Raw genomic sequence first — 10,993 nt, 5'->3', positions numbered from 1 at the left:
TACAGAACACTACCAATGATCCAACTTCCTTGAGTGAACCAGGTATTGGAGCAACTCCTGAGAGATTGAATCAACTGGAATCTGTACAAAAGGTTTACATACCTACTTGAAAGAACACATCTTGTTGTACTTCATGACAGATAGTAGAGTTTATAATATAAGGCAAAATGCCATTTCATTGAAGTATTTTGAAGAACTGGAGCATGTACTATTCTTACTTCAAGTGAATGACAGATTAACAAAAAGTGCTGCAAACTATTTAAAGGATCAGATTCAGAGATGGAAAAGGCTTTATTCTGTTAAGTCTGACAGCACATATCTTCCAAAGTACAGAGATCACAAGGGTGATATAGTTGAAATGAAGCCCAACACTGCTAAGATTATAACTACCTTTCTGGGTTACAGGGCTGTGGAATTCAATCTTGAGTCTGATAAAGCATATTTGATCAGACTGGATCAGGATATAAGAAAAGCTAAGATTAATGATCTCAGGGCTGCAATCTTTCAAATTGGTGAAGATACTGCAGAGCTTAAAGATGCTAAAAGGAGGATGATTGATGAACTTAGATATACTGAGAAATGTTTATTGAAGAACTATCTCAGAACAACTCCTGACATCAGAGAGATCAGAAGATGAATCCAAGTCAAGATCTACAACTGCTTAGATTCTGATATTTGTACAGACTGAAGTTGTTATCAGAAGTTAAAGATTGGTAAAGCTTTAAGGACTGTAAGTTGTAGTTATCTAGTCTAATTCTCATGCATTTGTACTTAATGTTTTTGACATCATCAAATATCTGTTAAACTTGTATATTATGCTAATTTACAAGTTGGGGGAGATTGTTAGATATATTTGATAATGTCATGGATAATATGATTTATGTTTAGTTTTCAGATCTTACTTAAACAGAATAAATCAGTGCTTACTGGAAGTCAGGACTTAAGGATATCAGTACTTATAATTATCAAGAGATAATCATCAGAAGATGGATATTAGAACTTATGTACTGAAGGACGTTCAGATAAGGACAACAGCTGATTAAAGGAAAGAAGATCGAGACAAACATAAGAAGAGATATGCATGAAGAAGGAATTCTATGAAGAATAGAATACTTGGAAGAAAAGATATCTGATTGATATATTTTAGGAAGCAGAATTATATTCCATATCAATTAGCGATTATCTTGTTACTGTGTAGTATATAAACACAGACATAGGGTTTACACTATAAGTGTCATCATATTCGAGAAGATTATTCATTGTAACCCTAGCAGCTCTCGTGATATTTGTTCATTACTGAGAGGTAACAGTTTCATACTGTAACAGAGTTTATTGTTTCAATAAAGTTTGTTTTCTGTTACTTGAGTTATTAAAGTTCAATTGGATTGTACTTTACACTGTATTCACCCCCTCTACAGTGTGTGTGTGACCTAACAGAGGTGGATGACCTCTTCCTCGGAATCAACTGGCAACTCTAAAAATAGTTTGAGACGTTGTCCATTAACTTTGAATATTTCACCATTTTTAAGATTTTCAATTTCAATAGCACCATGAGGAAAAACTACTTTAACAATGTAAGGTCCCTCCCATCTAGATCTCAATTTTCCGAGAAATAAATGAAGCCTAGAATTGTACAAAAGAACCTTTTGACCGGGAGAAAAGGATTTTCTCAAAATTGTTTATCATAAAAAACTTTGGTTCTTTCTTGATAGATTTTAGCATTTTCATAAGCATCATTTCTCATTTCCTCTATCTCAGACAATTGCAACTTCCTATGACTACCAGCAGTGGGTAAATCAAAATTCAACTCCCTAATGGCCCATAAGGCTCGATGTTCAAGTTCAACTGGCAAATGACAAGCTTTACCAAACACAAGCCGATAAGGAGACATACCCAAGATAGTCTTGAACGCGGTCCTATAGGCCCATAAAGCATCTATCAACTTAGTTGACCAATCCTTCCTATTGCAATTGACAGTCTTTTCTAAAATCTGTTTGATTTGCCTATTTGAGACTTCAACTTGACCACTAGTTTGAGGATGATAAGGGGTGGCAAATTTATGAGTGATCGAGTACTTTTTTAAGAGAGACTCAAAATAATGGTTCTTGAAATGTTTGCCTTGATCACTAATGATAGCTCTAGGTATACCAAATCGAGAAAAGATATTCTATTTTAAGAATTTAAGAACGACCTTGTTATCATTAGACTTAGTTGGAATGGCCTCGACCCACTTAGACACATAATCGACCGCTAAGAGAATGTAGAGGTTGCCAAATGAGCAAGAAAATGGGCCCATAAAATCTATCCCCCAAACATCAAAAATTTCGATAATTAGGATCAGATTCATTGGCATCATATTACATCTTATGATCTTTCCTAAGTGTTGACACCTACTACAAGCGGCACAGAAACTACGGAATCCTTAAACAAACTAGGCCAATAGAAACCACTTTGGAGTATCTTGGCAGACGTCTTTTTGGCACTAAAATGACCTCCACAAGCTTGATCATGACAGAAGGAAAGGACACTTCTAAAATCATGATTTTGGACACAACTTCTAATGATTTGGTCCGGGAAATACTTGAAGAGATAAGGGTCATCCCAAAAGAAGTATTTGACTTGTGAAAAAAATTTGGATTTATCTTGCTTGGACCAATGAGTCGGAATGTTGCCGGTGACAAGGTAATTAACAATGTCGGCAAACCAAGGGAGGGTAGAGATAAAAAGAAGGTGTTCATCCGGAAAAGATTCATTCAAAGGCAAGTCAACGGTTGACTCTACTACCAATCGAGAAAGATGATCGGCAACGACATTTTCAAACCCCTTATTATCCCTAATTTCTAGGTCAAATTCTTGAAGCAACAAGATCTACCTAATCAAATGAGCTTTTGAGTCCTTTTTCAAGAAAAGATATCGAAGGGCGGCATGATCGGTGTAAACAATGATTTTTGAACCAATAAGATAAGACCTAAACTTCTCGAGGGCAAATACTACGGCTAGAAGCTCTTTTTCGGTGGTTGAGTAATTAAGTTGGGCATCATTTAAGGTCTTGCTAGTGTAGTATATGACATGAGGTATCTTATTGATTCGTTGCCCTAAAACTGACCCAACTGCATAGTCGGAAGCATCACACATCAACTCAAAAGGCTCATTCCAATCAGGAGATTTAATTATTGGGGATGAAGTCAATTCTTTCTTAAGGTGTTCAAAAGATTGTAAACAATCACTATTGAACTCGAATTTGACATATTTGGAAAGAAGATTGGTCAAGGGTCTTGCCTTTTTACTAAAATCCTTACTGAAACGCCTATAAAAACCCGCATGTCCTAAAAATGAGCGAATTGCTTTGACCGATTTTGGTGGAGGGAGACTAGCAATGAGATCAATTTTAGCTTTATCAACTTCAATTCCCTTTTCTGAGATTTTATGACCAAGGACGATTCCTTCTTTAACCATGAAATGACATTTTTCCCAATTAAGAACGAGATTCGTTTTTTTACACCTTTTCAAAACTAGGTCAAGGTTGTTTAGACATTGATGAAAAGAAGAACCAAAGATGGAAAAGTCATCTATGAAAATTTCTAGGAATTCACCTACCATATCAGAAAAAATGCTCATCATGCATCGTTGAAATGTAGCAGGGGCCGTGGTCAAACCAAAAGCTAGACGACGATAAGCGAACATTCCGAAAGGACATGTGAATGTGGTCTTTTCTTGATCTTTGGGAGCAATGGGTATTTGAAAATATCCGGAAAAACCATCTAGGAAACAATAATAGGAATGACCCGCTAACCTTTCTAAAATTTGATCGATGAATGGTAAAGGAAAGTGATCTTTTCTAGTGGCAGAATTGAGTTTCCTATAATCTATACACACTCTCCAACCAGATTGAACGCGAGTGGGAACTTGCTCGTCATTCTCTTTGGTCACTACAGTAATACCCGATTTCTTAGGTACTACTTGAATCGGACTTACCCACGAGCTATCGGATATGGGAAAGATGATCCCATTATCTAGGCACTTAAGAATTTCCTTCCTAACAACTTCCATCAAAGTTGGGTTCAACCTCCTTTGTGGCTCCCTAACTGGTTTAGCATCATCAACCAAGTGAATGCTATGTTGGACAATTTCCAGACTAATTCCTTTAATATCAGAAATACTCCAACTTATGGCTTCCTTATTCTCTTTAAGCACACTTAAAAGTTCCTCTTCTTGAGATGGGGTCAAATTAGAAGCAATTATGACGGGAAAAGATTTATTAGGACCAAGAAACTTGTACTTAAGAGTGTTAGGAAGAGGTTTGAGTTCTAATTCTGGTGGACTTGGCTCAACTGGTTCACTAGCTTGATAAAGGGACAAAGGGAGTGGTTCAAGCTCTTGGTTAGTTGTAGGAATGGTGGACTCTAACATCTCATTGACCTCATTAGTGTAATCAGAATCAACCCAATTTTGACCAAAATGATTTAAGAAAAAGTCAAGAGCATCATCGACACTCATGGTTTAATGATCAAGCATTTTATCAATTAAATTAATTTCCATGTGTTGGTCAAAATAGTCATTGGGTTGGTTCCCGACATGAAAAATATTGAGATCAATGGTCATATTTCCAAATGTTAGTTTCATTAAACCATTCCTACAATTAATCAAGGCATTGGATGTGGCTAGAAAAGGACTTCCTAGAACGATTGGAATTTGACTTTTAGGATTTTTGACTGGTTCAGTTTCTAGGAGCACAAAATCAACGAGAAAAACAAAATCACCAACCTTAATCAACAAGTATTCAATTATTCCCTTAGGAATTTTGATAGAACGGTCGGCTAATTGAAATGTGACATTGGTCTTTTGAAGTTCACCTAGACCGAGTTCTTGGTACACAGAATATGGAAGAAGATTCACACTAGCACCCAAGTCAAGTAAAGATTTGTCAACAAAAGTGTTGCCTATGACACAAGAAATAGTAGGACAGCCGGGGTCCTTATATTTCACGGGAATTTCATTCAGAGAATTGAACTAACTTGAGATGTCAAAAAGGCTTTCTTAGGAACATAAGTGGTTCGTTTATAAGTACACAACTCTTTTAGAAACTTAGCATAAGAAGGAATTTGTTGAATGGAATCTAAAAGAGGAATGTTGACCATAACTTTCTTGAAAACTTCCAAGATCTTGTCTATTTGAGCCGATTGTTTGTTCGAAATAAGTCGTTGAGGATACAGAGCTTTCGGCGTAAAGACTATTTCGTTAGACAAATTGGGGCTAGGTTTCGAAGGTGGTGCAATCGAATGAGGTGTTTCGCTAGACTCGAAATTCTCGGGTTACTTCGAGTGATCTAGACTCGAACTCAAAGGTGAAGGATTAGGTTCTGAACTCGAATTCTCTTCTTCGTTAGCATCAACACCAACTCTATTTCTCACTTGATTTCCTAAGCGTAGAGAGATGACGGCGTTCACATCATGAGGTCTTTGATTAAGCGGAAATTTAGGATTCACCTCGGGTTGACTTGGAAACTTATTCTTCTCGCGCTCACAAATCGTGTTAGCTAATTGACTCATTTGAACCTCTAACTTAGATATGGCTTGGGCATTGGAATTCAATAATTGCCTATCTTGGGTCATGGTTTGCATAAAGGCTTGTTGAGATTGAGTCAAATTAGTTTGAGATTTTAGCAAAGCCTCAATACTCTTTTCTAAGGAATTAAGTCTCTTATCCGAATCATTAAACCCGGGAGGATTCAAGGGTGATTGAATTGGGTTTGGATAAGGATTTTGACTAGAAGTGGGGTAAGAGTTTGGATTAGGATTTTGAAAAGTGGGTTGAGGAGATTGGTAGTTTTGGCCTTGGGTCCATGAAAAATTCGGGTGGTTCTTCCACCCGGGATTGTCTGTGGGTGCAAAAGGGTAATTCCTAGGTCTAGGTTGAAACATAGCATTCACTTGCTCAAACTATTGAAAGTTTTGAGGTCCATGACTATGAAGGTTATAGTTCGCACACATAGACACTTGGGAAGGGGCATTAGTGGTTTCTAAAGCTTCTAATCTTCTAGTAAGAGTAGCTAACTTCGCTTCGGTTGCTATAGAATTACCCTCTAAATGCAAGCCTTTGTTAGCAAATGAACTGAGTGTTTCATTGTGTTTACTAGGCTCCCTATTCAGCTCCCTAGTAGACTCCCACAACATGGTCTTTTCCGCTAGTTCCTCGAAAAACTCCCAAATCTGATCCTCGTCTTTTTCCATGAATTTGCCTTGACACATAGACTCTAACAACGCGGTTGTAGAACTATCTAAGGCCTCATAAACAATCTTACAAAGTCTCCACTTTTCTATTCCGTGGTGGGGACATTGGGACAAAAGATTTTTAAATCTATCAAAATATTTCCAAAAAGACTCGTTTTTCTTTTGATGAAATTGATTAATCTCATTTGTAAGTCTCGTAGTCTTATGGTTTGGAAAATATTTTTTAAAAAAAATGACTACGAATCCCTTCCAAGTTGAAATAGAATTAACCGGTAGGCTATATAACCATTTTTTAGCATTTTCTTTAAGAGTGAAATTGATTAGTCTAAGCCTAATGGAATCCTCGATCAATTGCTGGATTTTTTGTAAGGCGCAAACCTCCTCGAATTCATGAATAAAAAGGTACGGATCCTCACCTTCACTCCCGGTAAATTTAGGTAACATGCTAATATGATGACCTTTAATTTCAAAATTATTATCATTAACCGGTGGAAGAGTAATACAAGAAGGTTGGGCCAAACGGGGGGGGGGGGGGTAAGAACAACCCTTAAGGGAAACTGCCATGTTTACTACGGGTTCAAGAATTTCTATGGGTTCGGATTCCGATGAGGAAGTACGCTCAATTGGTCTCATTAATCTAGATGAATTATCTCTAATCCACGTAGTACGCATAAACATGATAGGAATCAAGTAGCAAAGAAGTGCAAGAATTTAAAACACGCAAAAGAAAGGGTGAAAAATCGAAAGAAAAATTCTAAATCTATGGTTCCCTAAAAAACTCTAGACTTGCTCCTAACAAAAAGATATTACTAAAATTCACAAAACTAAAAGTATTATTTCTGATTGGCCAGGTAGATGCAAGCATTGCCAAGAGGCTAAACACCAGCCTAGTCACCAATTTAAATGGCCAGGTAAGCTTTCGCTAGCCTAGATACCAAAGAATGAATACTTAGAGATTTGATCATTTCAGGTTTTCTTCCTAGTTGAGCGCGAAGTCCTATGGGCTAATGTCTACTTAATTTTATTAAAAAGGCTATGGTATGCAAAATGATGGATTTAATGGTTGTGGGCCAAGGAAAGAGTGATGAAATCTCTCCCCTTATTTTGTGATGTGGTTTTGCCATTAAAGTTTATTTAAATGATGCAACACACAACGAGATATAAAAGCGATAAACAATTATGGATGCTCTAAACTACGTGTCCTAACTAAAGAAAAGAAGAAATTTAACGTACCTTGGGTCCTCCAGCAATCACCACAATTTATAAGGTATGAAAAATTAATAACAAGAAAATAAAATCTAAGATGATGTGCTTCTAGGTGAACAAATGCATGATGCAACAATTATGTATTTAACCAACTATTTTTTTATTTTTTTTATTTTTTTGAAGTTTTAATTTTTTTTTTGTTTTTTATAACTAGTGAAAAATACAAAAAGAGAGAAATACGGTTTTCCCAAGCAAGCTTCCAAAAATTCCTTCGAGCCTTGGCAATTTTCGGAGTTCCAACGAGCTTTCTAAATCTTCAATTTTCTAGAAAAATTAAACAAATAGAGCATAGTAAAGCTAATTCGAAAAATTAAAAATTAAGGCGCAAAAAATAATTATAGTCCCCGGCAGCGGCGCCAAAAACTTGATGTGCCAAAAATATAAATTTTAAATTGCAAGCACATAACTCTCGTTTTAATATTTTAGATTCATTCCACAGAGACTATATAATTTTCGCGATCCTTAATTCTTAATGTAGGGGAACTAGAACTTTAAAGAGGGAGGTGATAATTTTTTTTCTAAAACTAATTTTAAGTCTACAAAGTCGAAAAGAGAATTTACTCTAATTAAACTAATTAATTACCACTAAATTAATTTAAACTACTTAAAATCTAATTAAATTAATTATAACTAAAACATTTTTTTCAATTAAATCAAAACTAACAATTACAGAAAGTTCTACAAAAAATTGGACATGACATGTTCGTTCATTCGACTAGCCAAAAACACAATCACTTGCTAACTACGAAAAATAAATTGCATCTCAAATAACCGATCCAAAACAGATTAACTATATCATCTAATTTAACAAACAAATTATCTTGACTGGGAAAATTTGATACAACTTAATACAAACTCTAAACATTAAGGCTAACACAGCCAGAAACTACACAACAAACAAAAGAACAGACTCGAACAATTGCCTTAGGCAACAAAGGAAAAAAGACGCGACTTAGCTAAACAGACACACGAACAGGAAGCTCAACTCGGCTAACAATCAATAACATAGTGACTCGGTGAAAGGAAATTGACTCGGTAAAAACAAAACCTCTCAGACCCCAACTCTGAACTCCACTCAATACCACACACTCGATACTCGACAAGAACGTGCAGACTAATTCGGAAAAACAAAACACAATTCAACAAAGAATCAAAACAGAATCCGTGACTCGGCCTCAACTCGGACTCAACCGAAAACTTGGTTAAACTAGATAAACAAATAAAATAAGCAGTAAGGGCCCAGACGAATTCAACTAAAAAAAATAAGAACATAAACTCGATAAACAACTCGCTGCAACTCAGGAGAAGAAACAAATACACTAGCCGTGACTCAGGAATACAAAATCAAAAGAACTGAACTCAGCAGATAAACTGACAAAAATAAATCAACGACACAGCTCGTGATGACATGAACTCGGAGGCGAGTCGAATTAGCGGAGAAGACAGGGGCTACACTTGAATGACTCGAGCTAACTCACCGCGACTCGATGGTAAACTCGCTGCGTGACTCGGGCTGTTCTGAATTAAGAAGAAGAACAAGAAACAAAGGGGGTTTGGAGATTTGTAAAGAGAAAGGAGACGGGCTATGTTTTTGGATAAACAAATGGAAGAGGAAAATAAAACAAACTGGGTTTAGTTTATCTTCGAAAGGGTTGAAATGGAGAGCTTCGTTCTGCAGGTGGATAACAAGGAGATAATGGAAAAATAAAAAGGAAATATAAAACAAAGTAAAGAATGAATAACAAATGAAAAACTACGATTTTGAGACTAAATTTTAAGATTAAAATTAAACTAAATGCTGAAAATTAACTAATTTAAAAATTAAGCTACAGTAAATTAAAATTTATTTAATCAACCAAATTCCCAACATAAATTAATTTAATGTAGGAATTTTAGTTGAGAGTGTAAATTTAGATCTTAAAATTATGCTACCTAAATGAAAGTAGATCTAAGAACAAGAATTAAATTAGCTCCTTTCATATCCCCAAGCTTATTACTTGTTGGATTTAGAAAGATATCATAGCTTAAAGATTAAAGAGGCTAATAAAATTGAACAAACTTGCATTAATATAAAAAAGAGTGTTTGCAATGATGAAGAATGATTGCAACTTAAAAAGTAGATCTACAACTTTTAAGGAAAGGAGGCTACAACTAAAAATGGAAAATACTAGGTTGGCTATATGCTACTTGGTGTGGTTTACAAGACAAGGGGTGGGTATTTATAGGATAAGAATTAGGGTTTTAGGGGTGTTGGCTAAATCCAAGTCATACATTTGCCATGTGTGTTGGTAGAATCTTGACCCTTGAATGTAGCCAACTCCCATTTTCTTTTCCTTTCTTTTCTTTTCTTTTCTTTTCTTTTCTTCTTTTTCTGCTTCCACTTTTGTCATTCTTGCATTTCTCTTTTCTTTTCCTCCTTTTCTGCTTTTTTTGTACAAAATACCTGTAAAAGCAAATAATTAAATTATTAAATTCGGTATTAAGTAATAAATAAGTATTAATTAATGCAAAATTATGAGATTATCAATAGCCATAAGTTTTGTTCAATTCTTGTGAAGGGTTTGTAGTTTATGCGTTGATTTTGTATTATTGTGGGTTTGTATGGAGTTTATGCGGTAGTTTTGTGTCTGATTCGCGTAGAGAACCTTGTTTTTGTACGATTTGTATGCGGTAAAAATGAGTTTTTGGTGGTGTAAATTTAAGTTGAATTTGTGTCTGTTCTTGACTTGTGCTTTTGGTGATAGTTGTATGTATAGTTTGTAGATCTTGTTTTTGATCTTTGATTTTTGTATAATATGTTTCTGAATTTCTCTTGTTTTGTTTTTGTGTTTGGGTTCGGGTGTGGCATTGACTCCGGGGTGGGTATATATGTATGTATAGTATATGCACGGTGGAAGATTTAAGCATAAAGCTAACCTTAAGAAACGGAACCCAGACATACCTGAATTTATAGGCGAAATGGAACCTAGCTCTAAAATTAAACTAAATGCTGAAAATTAACTAATTAAAGATTAAGCTACAATAAATTAAAATTTATTTAATCAACCAAATTCCCAACATAAATTAATTTAATGTAGGAATTTTAGTTGAGAGTGTAAATTTAGATCTTAAAATTATGCTACCTAAATGAAAGTAGATCTAAGAACAAGAATTAAATTAGCTCCTTTTATATCCCAAAGCTTATTACTTGTTGGAGTTAGAAAAATATCATAGCTTAAAGATTAAATAGGATAATAAAATTGAACAAACTTACATTAATATAAAAAAGAGTGTTTACAATGATGAAGAATGATTGCAAATTGAAAAGTAGATCTACAACTTTTAAGGAAAGGAGGTTACAACTAAAAATGGAAAATACTAGGTTGGCTATATGCTACTTGGCGTGGTTTACAAGACAAGGGGTGGGTATTTATAGGATAAGAATTAGGGATTTAGGGGTGTTGGCTAAATCCAAGCCATACATTTGCCATATGTGTTGGTAGAATCTTGACCCTTGA

At 35.2% G+C, this 10,993-nt stretch overlaps 1 non-coding gene across 1 annotated transcript; it reads left to right on the top strand.

Annotated features, from left to right (window-relative positions):
* The first annotated feature begins 6,318 nt into the window (after positions 1-6,318).
* On the top strand, positions 6,319-6,425 carry LOC141675853 (small nucleolar RNA R71). Its single transcript, XR_012556483.1, has one exon. It is a non-coding gene; the product is annotated as a small nucleolar RNA R71 (small nucleolar RNA).
* The last annotated feature ends 4,568 nt before the right edge of the window (positions 6,426-10,993 follow it).

The sequence above is a fragment of the Apium graveolens genome, chromosome 7 (genome assembly GCF_009905375.1).
Source record: "Apium graveolens cultivar Ventura chromosome 7, ASM990537v1, whole genome shotgun sequence".
Classification (NCBI taxonomy): domain Eukaryota; kingdom Viridiplantae; phylum Streptophyta; class Magnoliopsida; order Apiales; family Apiaceae; genus Apium; species Apium graveolens.
This window is presented reverse-complemented; position numbering and strand designations above follow the sequence as displayed.